Genomic DNA, 20,999 nt, shown 5'->3' with positions numbered 1-20,999 from the left:
ATTATCCAAATTTATTCTTTATCATTCATAAAGACAATTCTCAGCCTCCAGCTCTGTCTGCATTAGCAGAGGCTGCTCCTAGGGACAGGTGTAGAAGAACAGGGTCTCTGCAAAGGCATGGACATCTCAGGAGAGGATTTTTAAGGTGCAGGTGGCTATAGCTTGACATTAAATTAGCAAGTGGCCTAAGTACACATGGGTGACCCATGCAGAGACTGAGCAGATGCTGGCCGGCCACAGAGTCCTTAGTAAGCACAGCTGTGGTAAGGATTCAATTATAGAAAAAATAAAATTTTCTTTCTGCCATTCTTTTAGGCTTCAGGGAATGTACAATATTTGCTGTTTTTAAACTTCAAAAGAGTTGAGTTTCAGAAAACTAGGGGAGTAAATTGTTAATGTCAAAGCTGTCAACAGTGTATTAGCTGCCCCAAACTCCACTGTACCTCCTTAAGAAGAGAATGATGGCATAACTAATCTTAGGGTTTAGGTGTTTTGTTATCAAACTCAAGAATGAGCCACCACCAAATGTGCTCAAGTTAGTTCATGATTGCTTAAGAACATACAGTGGAGACAGTTTCTTAACCTTCAGCAACTCCACAGTCATATTGGTGTAGGTTTGTATAACACCTGTGAAAAAGAGAATGTGGTTTCTTTGTAACTAAATATAGTCTATGCTCAACTTGTTGGTTCAGAACTGAAGAGGTAGGTCTGTATAATTCCGGGGCTCATCTGTCACTGATACAAATAGTGCCCTCCAATTTAGCATTTCTAAGCAATTACGGTGATATTTTGGCTTCCAACTAATTACTTATTTTTCATTTGACATTTTCTACATAAAGTTCTGAAAAAAATAAAAGTTTCATTTTGGAGATATATATTTTTTTTGTTTTTTTTTTGTTTTGTTTTTTTTTAGTCGGAGTTTCACTCCTGTTGCCCAGGCTGGACTGCAATGGCGTGATCTCAGCTCACCGCAACCTCTGCCTCCCGGGTTCAAGCGATTCTCCTGCCTCAGCCTCCTGAGCAGCTGGGACTACAGGCATGCACCACCATGCCCAGCTAATTTTGTATTTTTAGTAGAGACAGGGGTTTCTCCATGTTGGTCAGGCTGGTCTTGAACTCCCTTCCTCAGGTGATCTGCCTGACTTGGCCTCCCAAAATGCTGGGGTTACAGGCGTGAGCCACCGCACCTGGCCCTGGATATATATTTTTAAACACCAGAGAAATATCAAATCATTCTACAGGTAATTGACTAAATTGTCTAAAGATATTAAAATTAATTTGAGTAGAGATGAAGATGTGGAAGTAATCAGAATACACACGCGCACACACACACACACACATATATATATATATACACATGATGTTTGAAGGCATAGATATATAAGAAGTCCCCCGAGAAGCTTTTAAGAGAAGAGAGGGGGGCAAGAGCTGAACTCTGAAGAATACAAACATTTCAGGGATATGCAAAGAAAGGAAAGGAACTAAGGAATTTCCAGAAGAAAGTAAGAATATGATGTTTCTGTGGATGAAGACAGAAAGAATGTTTTAAGAAGGGAATAACTGCCTGAGTGAAAATAATATTAATAAATGTATTCATTCAACAAATATTTATTGAGTATTATAGGAAGAGACTATTCTAAGCACTGGCCATTCAACAGTGAATAAGACAATATGTTTTCCCTCATGGAGTTTGTGATCTAGTGTAAATTCACACAAAAAAGGTAAGATAAGAAAGGGCTGAAAATGGTCCATTGGGTTTGACCATTTATTGATTATTAGGGTTTTCAGTAAAAGGAAATTCAATGGTATAGAGGGATAACAGCAGACAGGAGTGGGTTTATGAGTTCACAGAGCTGGGCAGTAATGAGACAGGGTGGTAGCTGGACAATGTGCAGTCCATAGTGGGTGATGGCTATGGAGAATATTCAAGGGAAGAAGGTAGGAAGAGCCAGCAGAGACAGAAACTAAAGACCAAAGGAAGAAGATGCAAAGTGACAGAACACACTGATAAACAACGCATGGGTAAATGCAGTAAGTCCTCAACTAATGTCATAGATAGACTCTTGGAAACTGCTACTTTAAGCAGAACAATGTAAAATGAAGCCAATTTTACCATAGAAGAATTAATATAAACAAGAGTTCAGTCCTGAAGGCATATTTCTGGTGACAAAAACATCACCAAACTTCTAAATAAAGACCGAAACACTTCTAATATTAAACATTGAAATAAATGTGAGCTATACATACATTAAAGAGAGGTTAACGAAAATAAGATAATTATTTACCCACTTATTTCAGCTCAGGATTGCAGGTGGTTGGAGCCTATCCCAGCACTTGGGATGCAAGGCAAAAACCCACCCTGGCCAGGCCACCATTCCATCACAGAACACAGGCACACACACAGCCACGCTCACTCACATTGGGATCATTGAGACAGCCCAAGGAATTTAGCAGGCACAGCGCTGAGATGTGGGAGGAAATCGGAGTACCTGAAGAAACTCACAAAGCCACAGGAAGATGTGCAAACTCTACACAAACAGTGGCCCTGGCTGGGATCCAATTTTGTTTTCTCACCAACCAAATTGGCATTGGTGAGATGCAGGAGAATACTCCTTGATCATAGGGATCTCTCAGGCTAGCACAATAACTGAATGAGTGATTCAAATGCTGATCATCATGTATGGAACAAAACATGGTTCTAAGCACACACAGGGAATATCCCATTTAATCTTCCCAGCACACCATGCAGGAAGGACAATTATTGTCCCCCTTTGACAGGTGAAGCCACTGAGGGATAGAAAGGTAAAGCACCTGGCCCAGGAGGCAAGCTGGTAAATGACAGAGCCAGAAATCACAACAAGACAGGCCACAAGTCCAGAGCCTGAGCTCTTATACACAGAGCTTAACCTCATTTGCTTTTGTTTATCCCCATGCCATATTTTCACTGAAATGTCTCTTTTCTGGTGAGGTGTCAACATCATTTATGTCCCCCAGAGTCAAGCCTTTGGTGCATCTGAAAAGTGAGTTCATTTTCTTTCTTCTTTCTTTCTTTTTTTTTTTTTTTTTTTTTTTTTGAGACAGAGTCTTGCTTTATAGCCCAGGCTAGAGTGCAGTGGCACGATCTCGGCTCACTGCAGCCTCCATCTCCCACGTTCAAGAGAGTCTCCTGCCTCAGCCTCCTGAGTAGCTTAGATTATAGGTGCACACCACCATGCCAAGCTAATTTTTATTTTTTATTTTTGTATTTTTAGTAGAGAAGTGTTGGCCAGGCTGGTCTTGAACTCCTCACCTCAAGTGATCCACCTGCCTCTGCCTCCCCAAGTGTTAGGATTACAGGCATGAGTCACCACACCCTGGCCTGAAAGGTGAGTTCAAAATGAATGTTTTTCTTATGTTAGCAAACTCAAGAATGACAAAGAATTCACCTGCTTCAAGAAAATTAAGATAAGCCTGTAATCCCAACGCTTTGGAAGACCAAGGTGGATCACTTGATGCCAGGAGTTTAAGATCAACCTGGGCAACATAGCAAGACCCTGTCTCTACAAAAAACATTTAAAAATTTAAAAAAAAGAGAGAGAAGATAATAAACATTTGACCTTCTGTGGATTATTGTTGACCTGAGGGCTGGGTCATGGCAAGCTCATCTTTGCTTTCCACAACCTTGACAATCATGGAAGACTCTTGTAATTTTTTTCAAACAGGAAGTCTCTCAGCACCTTCAGAACATTATCTGTGACTCTCACTTCACCTGACTCCAAAAGAAAATGGGTAGGTTAGAAAGAGAGAAACACTTTAAAGCAAACCATGGAAAACATATGGAACTAGGACAGAGTGGAAAATTTTAAAGGTGTTTTATTCTCCAGAGGTCATCAAGTATAAGAAGAAAATAAAAATAAAGTAATGAGCACACAAAAGATTTGAAAAAAATTTAAAAACATGCCAAATTCTTAGATGAGCAAGTCTAAAAATATATATATATAATAATACCTTCCATTAAGGCAATCCTGATAAATCTCACTAACACTTTGTTTAAAATTGAAAAAATAATTCTAAAGTTAATCTCAGGAAAAATAAATAAAAAGACAACAATGGTGGAGATTAGAAGAAGAGACACTTATTCTATCACGTAAGAAACTGGGCTATAATGAAGCTACAATAATTGAAATCTGGTTCTGGGGAAAAACGAGACTGGAAGATTCATGGGACAGACACAGATAGAAGAATTTAGTATATGGTTAAGTTGTGATTTCGAATCAGTAGGAAAATGCTAAATTATACAAAAAATCATGTTGGGTCAACCGGCTAGCAGTTCGAATAAAATGTAATTTAGATTCTTAACCATGTATCTTATTCTAAAATAAATTCAGATGGATTCAATATTTAAATATAAATCAAGCACATGAAAACACTAGAAGAAAATTTAAGTGGATATTTTTATAATTCTGAAATGGAAACGTTTTCTAATCATGCCACCAAAGCAAGAAACCATGAAGGATAAATTTGAATACATAAGAATTCAAAACGTTTATGTGGCAACTCACTATAACCCAAAATAAAAGATAAATAAATTAATAAAACATATAACGTGGCCTCTTTGACAGAGTGCTGAGAAAAATGAGATGTCCATGCATCTGAGGAATAAAGTGTGGTTTCAATAATTCATGCAGGAAACATTTATTGAGCTGCTCTGGGTCAGGAGCTCTTCTTGGTGGCAAGGATACAGCTAAGCAGGGAGATGAGGTCCCTGATGTCACTGAGCTTAAAAACTGTTTTTAATGTCATGGAGGAGTACTATGATGAAAATAAAGAGAGTGTTAGGGACTGGTGAGGAGCTGGAGGCTAAAGAAGTTCGTTTTGAAGAGGCGATTGTTAACCTAAGGCCAGAAGGATAAGAAAGAGCAGCCTGGTAGAGATCTGGGGTGAGTGCTTTCCAAGTGGGGGAAATAACCAGTGTAAGGCCATGAGGTAGGAAGAACCTGGCCTGTCTGAGAGTTGAAAAGAAGCCAGGCAGCCAGAGAATGCAAGGCAGAAGGGAGTGTCATATAGGAAGAGACAGAGGAATTGGTGCGGCTGTGGATCATGCACGCCTTCATAAGCCAGCGTTACCTTTTACTCTGAATGTGAGAGTAGCCACTGTACCCTTTAAGCAGGTGACTGGCTTCTGGCTCCCTGAAGGAAGAAGCTGCTACTTGCTTAGCAATTTCCAACCTTAGCCTACCTTAGCCATTTGCACATGGTGAGGCTCTAGGCATGTACCCCTCAAATCTAAATCACAGCACAAGGTAAATCCATTCAAAACCTCAGAACGGAAATGTAAGCATTCAGAGGTATTAATGTTGTATATAAAGAATCTCAGGGTTTGTCTACCAAATCCAATGTACATTCACCATTCTCAGTCCAGTTAGCTCTTTGCTACTACTTCTTTTTTATTCATGTTTTTGCCAGCCTAGCCAAGTTGAAGGTCAATTTTACTTATGTTTTGTTTTAATTTTAGCACCTGAGCCATTTTTGAATGTTCCATGTTTTATAAGCAGATATATAGGCTTTCTTTTTTAAAAAACATGAAAATTAACCAGAAGCTGAGATTGATTTCCAGGATTCACAAAGAAAATCATGTGCTTTTTGGAAGGGACTTACACGTGAATAGAGAAGGGGCTGATATGAATGGAGATGAGCATACGTGTTTGTGTGTGCACACATGGGTATGGTGGGGGTGGGCAGAGAACCACAACACATACTGTGGGCAACAGACACCTACATGTGGCCCAAACCAAACACATTTCCCCACAACTTCTCTGTGACTTCATTCTTTCCTCTCCCATTCAAAAAAGCAGTTATGTGAATTAAGGGAAATTTAAAAGGGCAGTTAGGTATGTTGAAAATGCAACAGAAGAAATTAAACCCACTCTACCATTTGTAAAACACTTAATCATATATCTCATGATAGAATCCAGTTCAAAATTCAAAAGGCACAGGAAATTGTTATTCTCAGCAGGCATAGGCCCAAAGAACAGGAAAACCTAAAATATACTGTATGATGATAAAACAAAAAAACTACTGTGAACTATAAGGTAGTTTAGAAACAACATAATCTGTAAGTCAAAGAATAATAATAATCTTGATCTCTTATTTCCTCTCAAAGACCTAATTCAACAAATTAACCACTCAATGAATAGGGTTGGGGTGAATAGATCTGCCCCACTCAAGAGTGCTTGTTATTGGCTAGGCAAGCAACTCATTCCTGTAATCCCAGCACTTTGAGAGGCTGAGGCAGAAGGATTGCTTGAGTTCAGGAGTCCAAGACCAACCTAAGCAACATAGTGAGACATCATCTCTACAAAAAGTTTAAAAAATTGTCCAGGCATGGTGGCACATGTCTGTAGTCTAGCTACTCAGGAGGCTGAGGTGGGAGAATTCCTTGAGCCCAGAAGTTGGAGGTAATAGTGAGCTCTGATTGTGACACTGTATTCCATCCTGGGTGACAGGATGTCGCCCTGTCTCAAAAAAATAAATAAATAAAGAGTGCTTGTGGCTACTATTTCAAATTTCATTGTCCTTTAGCACTGAGAGTTGACGGTTAGGTAAGCTGGTATAAGATCCAGTCCCATCACCCGAAGGAGAACAGATCATGTCTCTTCCTGTTTCCAGAGCCCAGGAAGGAAGCTTTGTCAACACAGTGTGGACCCTGAGCAGCCCCCCATCCTTCAGAGCCCAGGCCATTTGTTTTGCTTGAAACATAAAAAAAAAAAAAAAAGAAAAAAAAAAAGCCATTTAACCCAATCATGTTTTTATTTTTTATGAGATGATGATATCATGACAAAGCTATTTTATAGCTTCTTTGTTAAAGAAGTTTGGAATATATAAAGAAAACAGAGTTTTAGAAAAAATAACAATGACCATATTTTAGCTTTAATGTCTTCATTTTTGTTGCATGAAACAATGGTTCTTGAGCCTATTTTTTTTTATATTATATATAAAACTGTTTCAAAGGAGCCCTCTCCTTTCCACTGTACTCCATTCATTCAGCCAATATTTACTGAGTATTCACTGTGTATCAGCTAAACTTGGCCCAGTCAATGGTACAGAGTTCTTGTTTCCTTGGGGCGCATCAGCAGTTAGACAAATAAGTACAACAGCACCCATTATTACAGCCAAGATGGATGCGCTCCATGACACAGGCAGGGTACAGATACACATTAGTAAATCCTACTCTCACTCTCATGGGAAATTTATCTCTCTTTTCTTCTCAAAGTACAACGGGAAATGAATTTGCAGTTAAACTTGACTACCGGGATTATACCTCTGCTCATTCCAGTAAAGTGAGTTAAAATGCAGGAATGGTGCTAATGACTAGAATGAAGAAAGGACTCCAAACCCATGGGGGCTGAAACATAATCGAATGCATTTATAAGAATCAAAGTAAAATCATTTAATCTATTAAATAACCCATCATGCCTGAAGCAAGTAAGTAGAAGGGGAGGGAGCAGAGGCTTTGTTACGAGGCATGAATCTTTAACTAAATCCACAAACACATACACACACAGGACATAGACACACACACCCAATCATACACATGGTCACATCACACACACTCGCACACCAATTCATATATACACACCAACACACACAGCTTCACACACTCCCTACCTGACAAAAGAAATATTGCAGACATCTAAATGTGGGGAGAGTTTCAGTGCTGGAACTGCAAATCCTGAAAGCCTTTTTCTTTCTACTGCAAATCTTCTCAACCATCCTAAAGATTCATGGAAACAAAAATGGAAAAGATCCCCAAGGCAGCCTGCAGCAGTGGGCGGGTAGGCAGCAGGTTTGCATTCACTTGCTCCAGGATGATCACTTTCTTTCCCTGCACAACTAAACCTTGTTCTGACACAGATATTAATGTAATCTTTGATTTCTATAACACATGTCTTTGGAAAAAATCAGGGATTTCACACTGGTTGTTTTTTTTAATACAATACAGCATTATTGTTTGACTTTTGTAGGTACAGATGCTATGACAGTGAACACTAAAATGGTCCCCCACATGCCACATGCAGATGATAGAGAAGAGCAGTGGCCTCTGGTCTCCCGGGTGCTGGGGCTCTTTTTGCCAAATGGTACTGTGAATATAGCCAAGGGCCACTCAATAAAAAAAGAGAATGCGATAGAGGAGGTAGAGCAAGATGGGCAAATAGAACCCTCCAGTCATCATCCCCCACTGCAGGAACACCAAATTGAACAACTATCCACACAAGGAAGCACCTTCATAAGAACCAAAAATCAAAGGAATGATCACAGTACACGGTTTTAACTTTATATCCCTGAAAGAGGCACTGAAGGATATAGGAAAGAAAGTCTTGAATTGCTGACACCCCTCCTTTCTCATCCCCCAGCAGCCGCTGCACAGTGCAGGGAGAGAATCTGCGCACTTAGGGGAGAGAGAATGCAGTGATTATGGAATTTTGCTTTGGAACTTCATGCTTCCCTGTAACAGCAGAAAGCAACACAGCAAAATTTAGCCAGTGCTCAGAGACGGAGCATTTAGACCAGCCCTACCCAGAGAGGAATCATCCATCCCAGAGATAAGAACCTGCGTTCTGGCTAGCCCCACCTCTACGTGTTAAAGCACTCTGGGGTCCTAAATAAACTTAAAAAGCAGTCTAGGCCACAAGAACTGCAATTTCTGGGCAAGTCCTGCTGCTGTGCTGGACTGGAAGCAGTGGACTTGGGGTGCACATGACCTAGTGAAACACAAGATGGAGTGGCCAAGCGAGTGCTTTTGTCACCCTTTCCCCAACCCCAGGCAGCAGAGCTTGCTGCCGCAGAGAGACTCCTTCCTTCTGCTGAGGAGAGAAGAGAGTAAAGAAGACTTTGTCTATGAACTTGAATGCCAGCTTAGCCACAGCAGAATAGGGTATCACTCAGAGTCCTGAGGTTCCTATTCCAGGCCCTAGACAACACCTGTAGACACACCCTGGGCCAGAAAGGAACCCGCTGCATTGAAGGGAAGAACCCAGTTTGGCAGGATTTCTCACCTGCTAACTGAAGTGGGTACCTTGAATAAGTGGTACCCAGGTAGTACTTGCGTCAGGCTTTGGGTGAGACCCAGGGGCATGCTGGCTTCAGGTGTGAACCAGTGCATTTTAAACTGTGGTGGCCATAGGGAGAGACTCCTTCTGCTTGAGAAAAGGAGAGGGAAGAGTAAAGCGGCCTTTGTCTTGCAGCTTGGGCACCAGTGCAGCCACAGTGGGGTAGTGCACCAAGCAGGCTCCTGTAGTCCATGATTCCAGGCCTTGCATTTTGGATAGCATTTATGGGCCTTCTCTGGGACAGAAGGGAGCCCATTGCCCTGAAAGAAAAGACCCATTTTTGACAGCATTCACCACAAGCTGACTGAAGAGCCTACAGGTGTTGAGTGAATATTGGCAGTAGCCAAACAGTACTTGCCATGGGCCTGAGGTGGTGGTGGCCTGGGGGAAAGACTCCTTCTGCATGAGGAAAAGTGAGGAAAGAGCAGGAACAACTTTGTTTTGTGTGTTGGGTGCCAGTTAAGTGACAGTAAAATAGAACACCAGATAGACTCCCAAGTTTCCCGACTCCAGGACCAGGCTCCTGGACAGCATTTCTGGACCTGCTCTGGGCCGCAGGGGGGCACACTGCCCTGAAGGGAAGGATACAACATTGGATGGATTTGCCACCTGCTGACTGAAGAGCACTTGGACTTTGCATGAACATTGGCGATAGCCAGGCAGTGGTTGCCACAGGCCTTGGGTGAGACTCAGTGCTGTACTGACTTCAGGTTTGACACAGCACAGTCCCAGTGGTGGTGGCCACACAAGTGCTTCATTATCCTCCCTGCCAGCTCCAGGCAGCTCAGTATGGAGACAGAGACTCTGTTGATTTGGGGGAAAGTAAAAGAGGAGAACGAGAGTCTTTGCCTAGTAATCCAGAGAATTATCCCAGATCTTACTCAAGACCACCAAGGTGGTACCTCTACAAGTGTGCAAGAGTCACAGCATTGCCAGGTTTGGGGTGCCTCATAATGCAGATAGGGCAACAATGACCAAAGATTTAGATCACAATACTCAATTCCCTTTGAATACCGAGGAAGCTTTACCAAAAACGACAGGTACAAACAAGTCTGGAGTGTAAAGACTACAATAAATACCCAACTCTTCAATGCCTAGACATGGACAAACAACCACAAATATCAAGACCATCCAGGAAAACGTGACCTCACAAAATGTACTAAATAAGCCACCAGCAACCAATCCCAGAATGACAGAAATATGTGACCTTTCAGACAGGAAATTCAAAATAGCTGTTTTGAAAAAGCTCAAAGAAATTCAAGATACCACAGAGAAGTAATTCAGAATCCTATGAGATAAATTTAACAGAGATTGAAATGATTTTTAAAAATTAATCAGAAATTGTGGAGCTGAAAAATTCTATTGACATGCTGAAGAATGCATAAGAGTCTCTCAACAGCAGAATTAATGAAGGAAAAGAAATAGCGAGCACAAAGACACACATTAAAAAATACAGTCAGAGAAGACAAAAGCAAAACAAATAAAACGAATGAAGCATGCTTACGTGATCTAGAAAATAGTCTCAGAAAGGCAAATCTAAAAGTTATTGGCAATAAAGAGGAAGTAAAGAGAGAAGTAAGTGTAGAAACTTTATTTGAAGGGATAATAACAGATAACTTCCCAAACCTAGAGAAAGATATCAATATCCAGCTACAAGAAGGCTATAGAAAACCAAGCAGACTTAATCCAAATAGGACTATATAAGACATCGAATAATCAAACTCTTAAAGGTCAAGAATAAAGAAAGGATCCTAAAAAGCAGCAAGAGACAAAAAGCAACACAAAATGGAGCTCCAATACATCTCACAGCAGACTTATCAGTGGAAATCTTACAGGCCAGAAGACAGTGGCATGACGCATTTAAAGTGGTGAAAGAATAAAACTTTTATCCTAGAATAGTATATCCAGCAAAAATATTCTTCAAACATGAAGAAGAAATACTTTCCCAGACAAACAAAAACTGAGGAATTTCATTAATATCAGACCTGTCCTACAGGAAATGCTAAAGGGAGTTCTTCAATCTGAAAGGAAAGGACATTAATGATCAATAAGAAATTATCTGAAGGTACAAAACTCATTGGTAATAGTAAGTACAGAGACAAATACAGACTATTATAACACTGGAATTGTGGCATATAAACTACTTATATCTTGAGTAGGAAAACTAAAAGATGAACCTATTGAAAATAATAACTACAACAAATTTTCAAGTCATAGATAGTATAGCAAGATATAAATGGAAACAACAAAAAGTTAAAAAGCAGAGAGAAAAAATTAAAGTGTAAAGTTTGTATTCATTTTCTCTTTGCTTGTTTATTAATTCATTCTTTTAAAGTTTTCTTTTTTTATTTTTATTTTTTTTATTTTTTTATTTTTTATTTTTTTTTTTTTTTTGAGAGGGAGTCTTGCTCTGTCGCCCAGGCTGGAGTGCAGTGGCGCAATCTCGGCTCACTGCAAGCTCCGCCTCCCGGGTTCACGCCATTCTCCTGCCTCAGCCTCCCAAGTAGCTGGGACTACAGGCACCCACAACCGCGCCCGGCTAATTTTTTGTATTTTTAGTAGAGACGGGGTTTCACCGTGGTCTCGATCTCCTGACCTTGTGATCCGCCCGCCTCGGCCTCCCAAAGTGCTGGGATTACAGGCGTGAGCCACCGCGCCCGGCTTCTTTTTTTATTTTTATTATTTATTTATTTATTTATTATTATTATTATACTTTAAGTTCTAGGGTATATGTGCATAACGTGCAGGTTTGTTACATATGTATAATTCTGCCATGTTGGTGTGCTGCACTCTTCAACTCGTCAGCACCCATCAACTCGTCATTTACATCAGGTATAACTCCCAATGCAATACCTCCCCCCTCCCCCTTCCCCATGATAGGCCCCGGTGTGTGATGTTCCCCTTCCCGAGTCCAAGTGATCTCATTGTTCAGTTCCCACCTATGAGTGAGAACATGCAGTGTTTGGTTTTCTGTTCTTGTGACAGTTTGCTAAGAATGATGGTTTCCAGCTGCATCCATGTCCCTACAAAGGACACAAACTCATCCTTTTTTATGGCTGCATAGTATTCCATGGTGTATATGTGCCACATTTTCTTAATCCAGTCTGTCACTGATGGACATTTGGGTTGATTCCAAGTCTTTGCTATTGTGAATAGTGCCGCAATAAACATACGTGTGCATGTGTCTTTAGAGCAGCATGATTTATAATCCTTTGGGTATATACCCAGTAATGGGACAGCTGGGTCATATGGTACTTCTAGTTCTAGATCCTTGAGGAATCACCATACTGTTTTCCATAATGGTTGAACTAGTTTACAATCCCACCAACAGTGTAAAAGTGTTCCTATTTCTCCACATCCTCTCTAGCACCTGTTGTTTCCTGACTTTTTAATGATCGCCATTCTAACTGGTGTGAGATGGTATCTCATTGTGGTTTTGATTTGCATTTCTCTGATGGCCAGTGATGATGAGCATTTTTTCATGTGTCTGTTGGCTGTATGAATGTCTTCTTTTGAGAACTGTCTGTTCATATCCTTTGCCCACTTTTTGATGGGGTTGTTTGTTTTTTTCTTGTAAATTTGTTTGAGTTCTTTGTAGGTTCTGGATATTAGCCCTTTGTCAGATGAGTAGATTGCAAAAATTTTCCTCCCATTCTGTAGGTTGCCTGTTCACTCTGATGGTAGTTTCTTTTGCTATGCAGGAGCTCTTTAGTTTAATTAGATCCCATTTGCCAATTTTGGCTTTTGCTGCCGTTTCTTTTGGTGTTTTAGACATGAAGTCCTTGCCCATGCCTATGTCCTGAATGGTACTACCTAGGTTTTCTTCTAGGGTTTTTATGGTATTAGGTCTAACATTTAAGTCTCTAATCCACCTTGAATTAATTTTCATATAAGGAGTAAGGAAAGGATCCAGTTTCAGCTTTCTACTTATGGCTAGCCAATTTTCCCAGCACCATTTATTAAATAGGGAATCCTTTCCCCATTTCTTTTTTTTCTCAGGTTTGTCAAAGATCAGATGGCTGTAGATATGTGGTATTATTTCTGAGGACTCTGTTCTGTTCCATTGGTCTATATATCTGTTTTGGTACCAGTACCATGCTGCTTTGGTTACTGTAGCCTTGTAGTATAGTTTGAAGTCAGGTAGCGTGATGCCTCCAGCTTTGTTCTTTTGACTTAGGATTGTCTTGGCAATGCGGGCTCTTTTTCGGTTCCATATGAACTTTAAAGCAGTTTTTTCCAATTCTGTGAGGAAACTCATTGGTAGCTTAATGGGGATGGCATTGAATCTATAAATTACCTTGGGCAGTATGGCCATTTTCACGATATTGATTCTTCCTATCCATGAGCATGGTATGTTCTTCCATTTGTTTGTGTCCTCTTTTATTTCACTGAGCAGTGGTTTGTAGTTCTCCTTGAAGAGGTCCTTTACATCCCTTGTAAGTTGGATTCCTAGGTATTTTATTCTCTTTGAAGATATTGTGAATGGAAGTTCATTCCTGATTTGGCTCTCTGTTTGTCTGTTACTGGTGTATAAGAATGCTTGTGATTTTTGCACATTAATTTTGTATCCTGAGACTTTGCTGAAGTTGCTTATCAGCTTAAGGAGATTTTGGGCTGAGACAATGGGATTTTCTAAATATACAATCATGTCATCTGCAAAGAGGGACAATTTGACTTCTTCTTTTCCTGACTGAATACCCTTGATTTCTTTCTCTTGCCTGATTGCCCTAGCCAGAACTTCCAACACTAAGTTGAATAGGAGTGGTGAGAGAGGGCATCCCTGTCTTGTGCCACTTTTCAAAGGGAATTTTTCCAGATTTTGCCCATTCAGTATGATATTGGCTGTGGGTTTGTCATAAATAGCTCTTATATTTAGGTACATTCCATCAATACCGAATTTATTGAGCGTTTTTAGCATGAAGGGCTGTTGAATTTTGTCAAAAGCCTTTTCTGCATCTATTGAGATAATCATGTGGTTCTTGTCTTTGGTTCTGTTTATATGCTGGATTACGTTTATTGATTTGTGAATGTTGAACCAGCCTTGCATCCCAGGGATGAAGCCCACTTGATCATGGTGGATAAGCTTTTTGATGTGCTGCTGAATCCGGTTTTCCAGTATTTTATTGAGGATTTTTGCATCGATGTTCATCAGGGATATTGGTCTAAAATTCTCTTTTTTTGTTGTGTCTCTGTCAGGCTTTGGTATCAGGATGATGTTGGCCTCGTAAAATGAGTTAGGGAGGATTCCCTCTTTTTCTATTGATTGGAATAGTTTTAGAAGGAATGGTACCAGCTCCTCTTTGTACCTCTGGTAGAATTCAGCTGTGAATCCATCTGGTCCTGGACTTTTTTTGGTTGGTAGGCTATTAATTATTGCCTCAATTTCAGAGCCTGCTATTGGTCTAGTCAGGGATTCAACTTCTTCCTGGTTTAGTCTTGGAAGAGTGCAAGTGTCCAGGAAATTATCCATTTCTTCTAGATTTTCTAGTTTGTTTGCGTAGAGGTATTTATTGTATTCTCTGATGATAGTTTGTATTTCTGTGAGGTCGGTGGTGATATCCCCTTTATCATTTTTTATTGCATCTATTTGATTCTTCTCTCTTTTCTTCTTTATTAGTCTTGCTAGCGGTCTGTCAATTTTGTTGATCTTTTCAAAAAAAACCAACTCCTGGATTCATTGATTTTTTGGAGGGTTTTTTGTGTCTCTATCTCCTTCAGTTCTGCTCTGATCTTAGTTATTTCTTGCCTTCTGCTAGCTTTTGAATGTGTTTGCTCTTGCTTCTCTAGTTCTTTTAATTGTGATGTTAGAGTGTCAATTTTAGATCTTTCCAGCTTTCTCTTGTGGGCATTTAGTGCTATAAATTTCCCTCTACACACTGCTTTAAATGTGTGCAAGAGATTCTGGTATGTTGTATCTTTGTTCTTATTGGTTTCAAAGAACATCTTTATTTCTGCCTTCATTTCATTATGTACCCAGTAGACATTCAGGAGCAGGTTGTTCAGTTTCCATGTAGTTGAGCAGTTTTGATTGAGTTTCATAGTCCTGAGTTCTAGTTTGATTGCACTGTGATCTGAGAGACAGTTTGTTGTGATTTCTGTTCTTTTACATTTGCTGAGGAGTGCTTTACTTCCAACTGTGTGGTCAATTTTGGAATAAGTGCGATGTGGTGCTGAGAAGAATGTATATTCTGTTGATTTGGGGTGGAGAGTTCTATAGATGTCTATTAGGTCTGCTTGCTGCAGAGATGAGTTCAATTCCTGGATATCCTTGTTAACTTTCTATCTCATTGATCTGTCTAATGTTGACAGTGGAGTGTTGAAGTCTCCCATTATTATTGTATGGGAGTCTAAGTCTCTTTGTAAGTCTCTAAGGACTTACTTTATGAATCTGGGTGCTCCTGTATTGGGTGCATATATATTTAGGATAGTTAGCTCTTCCTGTTGAATTGATCCCTTTACCGTTATGTAATGGCCTTCTTTGTCTCTTTTGATCTTTGATGGTTTAAAGTCTGTTTTATCAGAGACTAATATTGCAACCCCTGCTTTTTTTTGTTCTCCATTTGCTTGGTCGATCTTCCTCCATCCCTTTATTTTGAGCCTAGGTATGTCTCTGCATGTGAGATGGGTCTCCTGAATACAGCAGACTGATGGGTCTGGACTCTTTATCCAGTTTGCCAGTCTGTGTCTTTTAATTGGAGCATTTAGTCCATTTACATTTAAGGTTAATATTGTTATGTGTGAACTTGATCCTGCCATTATGATATTAACTGGTTATTTTGCTCGTTAGTTGATGCGGTTTCTTCCTAGTGTCGATGGTCTTTACATTTTGGTATGTTTTTGCAATGGCTGGTACCAGTTGTTCCTTTCCGTGTTTAGTGCTTCCTTCAGGGTCTCTTGTAAGGCAGGCCTGGTGGTGTCAAAATCTCTAAGCATTTGCTTATCTGTAATGGATTTTATTTCTCCTTCACTTATGAAACTTAGTTTGGCTGGATATGAAATTCTGGGTTGAAAATTCTTTTCTTTAAGAATGTTGAATATTGGCCCCTACTCTCTTCTGGCTTGTAGAGTTTCTGCCGAGAGATCTGCTGTTAGTCTGATGGGCTTCCCTTTGTGGGTAACCCGACCTTTCTCTCTGGCTGCCCTTAAGATTTTTTCCTTCATTTCAACTTTGGTGAATTCTGCAATTATGTGTCTTGGAGTTGCTCTTCTCGAGGAGTATCTTTGTGTTATTCTCTGTATTTCCTGGATTTGAATGTTGGCCTGCCCTACTAGGTTGGGGAAATTCTCCTGGATGATATCCTGAAGAGTGTTTTCCAACTTGGTTCCATTTTCCCCCTCACTTTCAGGCACCCCAGTCAGATGTAGATTTGGTCTTTTTACATAATCCCATACTTCTTGCAGGCTTTGTTCATTTCTTTTTCTTCTTTTTTCTTTTGGTTTCTCTTCTCGCTTCATTTCATTCATTTGATCCTCAATCGCTGATACTCTTTCTTCCAGTTGATCGAGTCAGTTACTGAAGCTTGTGCATCTGTCACGTATTTCTCGTGTCATGGTTTTCATCTCTTTCATTTCGTTTATGACCTTCTCTGCATTAATTACTACAGCTATCAATTCTTCCACTCTTTTTTCAAGATTTTTAGTTTCTTTGCACTGGGTACGTAATTCCTCCTTTAGCTCTGAGAAGTTTGATGGACTGAAGCCTTCTTCTCTCATCTCGTCAAAGTCATTCTCCGTCCAGCTTTGATCCATTACTGGTGATGAGCTGCGCTCCTTTGCAGGGGTAGATGTGCTCTTATTTTTTGAATTTCCAGATTTTCTGCCCTGCTTTTTCCCCATCTTTGTGGTTTTATCTGTCTCTGGTCTTTGATGATGGTGATGTACTGATGGGGTTTTGGTGTAGGTGTCCTTCCTGTTAGATAGTTTTCCTTCTAACAGTCAGGACCCTCAGTTGTAGGTCTGTTGGAGATTGCTTGAGGTCCACTACAGACCCTGTTTGCCTGGGTGTCAGCAGCAGAGGCTGCAGAAGATAGAATATTGCTGAACAGCGAGTGTACCTTTCTGATTCTTACTTTGGAAGCTTCCTTCAGGGGTGTACTCCACCCTGTGAGGTGTGGGGTGTCAGACTGCCCCTAGTGGGGGATGTCTCCCAGTTAGGCTACTCAGGGGTCAGAGACCCACTTGAGCAGGCAGTCTGTCCCTTCTCAGATCTCAACCTCCGTGTTGGGAGATCCACTGCTCTCTTCAAAGCTGTCAGACAGAGTCATTTGCATCTGCAGAGGTTTCTGCTGCTTTTTGTTGTTGTTGTTGTTGTTTAGCTGTGCCTTGTCCCCAGAGGTGGAGTCTACAGAATCAGGCAGGTTTCCTTGAGCTGCTGTGAGCTCCACCCAGTTCGAGCTTCCCAGTGGCTTTGTTTGCCTACTTAAGCCTCAGCAATGGTGGGTGCCCCTCCCCCAGCCTCGCTGCTGCCTTGCGGTTAGATCACAGACTGCTGAGCTAGCAATGAGGGAGGCTCCCTGGGCATGGGACCCTCCCGGCCAGGTGTGGGATATAATCTCCTGGTGTGCCCATTTGCTTAAAGTGCAGTATTGGGGTGGGAGTTACCTGATTTTCCAGGTGTTGTGTGTCTCAGTTCCCCTGGCTAGGAAAAGGGATTCCCTTCCCCCTTGCGCTTCCCAGGTGAGGCGAGCAATGCCTCGCCCTGCTTCAGCTCTCGCTGGTCAGGCTGCAGCAGCTGACCAGCACCAATTGTCCGGCACTCCCTAGTGAGATGAACCCAGTACCTCAGTTGAAAATGCAGAAATCACCGGTCTTCTGTGTCGCTCACGCTGGGAGTTGGAGACTGGAGCTGTTCCTATTCGGCCATCTTGCTCCGCCCCCTTATTAATTCATTTTTGCAATCAGTGTTAAGTTGTCATCAATTTGAAATCATGTTATTTGCAAGATAAAATGTTATTTGCCATCCTCATGGAAAACTCAAATTAAAAAAACCTGTTACAAATATATAAAAAATAAAAAGCAAAAAAAATAAAACTTAACACTAGATAAAATTACCTTCACTAAAAAAAGACAAGAAGAAAGAAAAGAAGGAAGAGAATGACAATGAAAAAACAAATAACAAAGGGCAGGAGTAAATCCCTACTTATCAATAATAATATTGAATGTAAAGGGACTAAGCTCTCCAATAAAAAGACATAGAATGTATTGATGATCTGTTGATTACAAGAAACACATCTCAACTATAAAGGCATATATAGAGTGAAAATAAAAAGATAGAAAAAGGTATTCCATGGAAAACCAGAAAAGAGCAAGACTAGCTCTACTTATGTCAGACAAAATAGATTTCAAGACAAAAACCATAAAAAGAGACAAAGGTCATTTTATAATGGTAAAAGGGTCAATTCAGCAATAGGATATAATAACTGTAAATATATATGCACTCAACACTGGAGCACTCAGATATGTAAAACAAATATTATTAGAGCTAAAGAGAGAGATAGACCCCAATACAATAATAGCTGGAGACTTCAACACTCTACTTTCAGTATTGGACAGATCATTCTGACAGAAGATCAACAAAGAAACAGCAGACTTAATCTACACTATAGACCAAATGGACCTATCAGATATTTACAGAACATTTCATCCAAGAGCAGCAGAATACACATTCTTCTCCTCAGCACATGAATCATTGCCAAGAATAAACCATATGTTAAGCCACAAAACTAGCCTTAAAAAATAAATAAATAAATAAATAAATAAATAAATTATATTAAATACCTTCTGTGACCACAATGAAGTAAAACTAGAAATCAATGACAAGAGAAACTGTGGAAACTATAGCAACACATGGAAATTACACAATATTTCCCTGAGTGACCAGTGGATCAAGAAATAATTAAGAAAGAAAGTGTAAATTTTATTGAAACAATGCCCATCAATGATAGACTGGATAAAGAAAATGTGGTACATATATACCATGGAATACTATGCAGACATAAAAAGGAATGAGGTCTGTCCTTTGCAGGGACATGCATGAAGCTGGAAGCCATCATCCTCAGCAAAGTAACTCAGGAACATAAAACCAAACACTGCATGTTCTGATCCATAAGTGGGAACAGTGAGAACACTTAGACACAGGGAGGGGAACAACATACACCAGGGCCTGTTGTGGGGAGGGGTCGAGGGGAGGGAATTTAGAGGACAGGTCAATAGGTGCAGCAAACCACCATGGTGCACATATACCTATGTAACAAATGTTCACATGTATCCTGGAACTTAAAGTAAAATATATATTTTTTAAATCTCCAATTGTACCTTACCTTCTAGTCACAATCTTCAAAAATAGATTTTCATAATAAAAAAGAAAGTTTTATTGAATCAAATGGAAATCGAAACACAATATATAATACCAAAATCTAAAGGATACAGGAAAAGCAGTAGTAAGAGGAAAGTTTATAACAATAAATGCCTACAATAAAAAAGTAAAAACTGTCACAGAAACAACCTAATGATGCATCTTAAAAAACTGGAAAAGCAACAGCAAGCCAAATCCAAAATTAATAGAAGAAAGGAAATAATAAAAATCAGAGCAGAAATGAGACTGAAACAAAAAAAAATACAAAAGATCTACAAAATGAAAAGTTGTTTTTTGAGAAGATAAGCAAAATTGATAAATCTTTAGCAAGACTAAGGAAAAAAGAGAGAAGACTCAAATAAATCACAGGTGAAAAAGAAGACATGACAACTGATACTGCAGAAATTCAAAGGCTTACTAGAGGCTACTGTGAACAACTATATGCCATGACGCTGGAAAACCTATAGAAAGCCGCTCTTGGATGAAATGTTCTGTAAATATCTGATAGGTCCATTTGGTCTATAGTGCAGATTAAGTCTGCTGTTTCTTTGTTGATCTTCTGTCAGAATGATCTGTCCAATACTGAAAGTAGAGTGTTGAAGTCTCCAGCTATTATAGAAGAAATGAATACATTCCTAAACACATAAAACTACCAAGATTGAACCATGAAGAAATCCAAAACTTAAATAGGCCGATTATAAGTAAAACAGAAGCCTGGGAACTGATGAATTTTACCAAGTATTTAACAAAAACTAATACCAATCCTACTTGAACTATTCTGAAAATTAGAGAAGGAGGGAATAATTCCAAACTCATTCTACGAGTTCAGTATTGCCCTGATACCAAACCAGATAAAGACATAAAAAATAAAAAAAGAAAACTACAGGTCAATATCTCTGGTGAATATTGATGCAAAAATTCTCAACAAAATACTATCGAACTGAACACAGCAACACATTAAAATGATCATTCCATCATGACCAAGTGAGATTTATCCTAGGGATGCAAGGATTATTCAGTATATGCAAGTGAATCAAAATGAGGCATTATATCAACAAAATGAAAGACAAAATTCATATTATCATTTCAATTGATGCTGAAAAAGTATTTGATAAAATTCCACATCCCTTCATGATAAAAACCCTAAAACAAAAACTGAGTATAGAAGAACATGCCTTAACAAAATAAAAGTCATATACTACAGACCCACAGCTAGTAGCATACTGAATAGGTAAAACTAAAATCCTTTCTTCTAAGATCTGGAACACAACAAGGATGCCCACATTCACAATGTTATTCAACATAGTACTGAAAGTCCTAGCTGGAGCAATCAGACTAGAGAAAGAAATAGAGGGCATCCAAATTTAAGAGGAAGAAGTAATCAGACTAGAGAAAGAAAAAGAAGGCATCCAAATTTAAGAGGAAGAAGTCAAATTATCTTTGTTTGCAGATGATATGCTCATTTATTTGGACTCCACCCAAAAACTATCAGAACTGATAAATACATTTAGTAGTATTGCAGCATACAAAATCAACATACAAAAATCAGTTGTATT

The 20,999-nt window shown here is 39.6% G+C and overlaps 1 protein-coding gene across 1 annotated transcript in view; it reads left to right on the top strand.

Annotated features, from left to right (window-relative positions):
* MIA3 (MIA SH3 domain ER export factor 3) overlaps nucleotides 1-20,999 on the top strand; it is a 935,339-nt gene that overhangs the window by 195,820 nt on the left and 718,520 nt on the right. The gene's annotated exons all lie outside the window — the stretch shown is intronic.

The sequence above is a fragment of the Macaca thibetana genome, chromosome 1, assembly GCF_024542745.1.
Source record: "Macaca thibetana thibetana isolate TM-01 chromosome 1, ASM2454274v1, whole genome shotgun sequence".
Classification (NCBI taxonomy): Eukaryota; Metazoa; Chordata; class Mammalia; order Primates; family Cercopithecidae; genus Macaca; species Macaca thibetana.
Note: the sequence above shows the minus strand (reverse complement) of the source record. Positions and strands in the feature narration are given on the sequence as shown.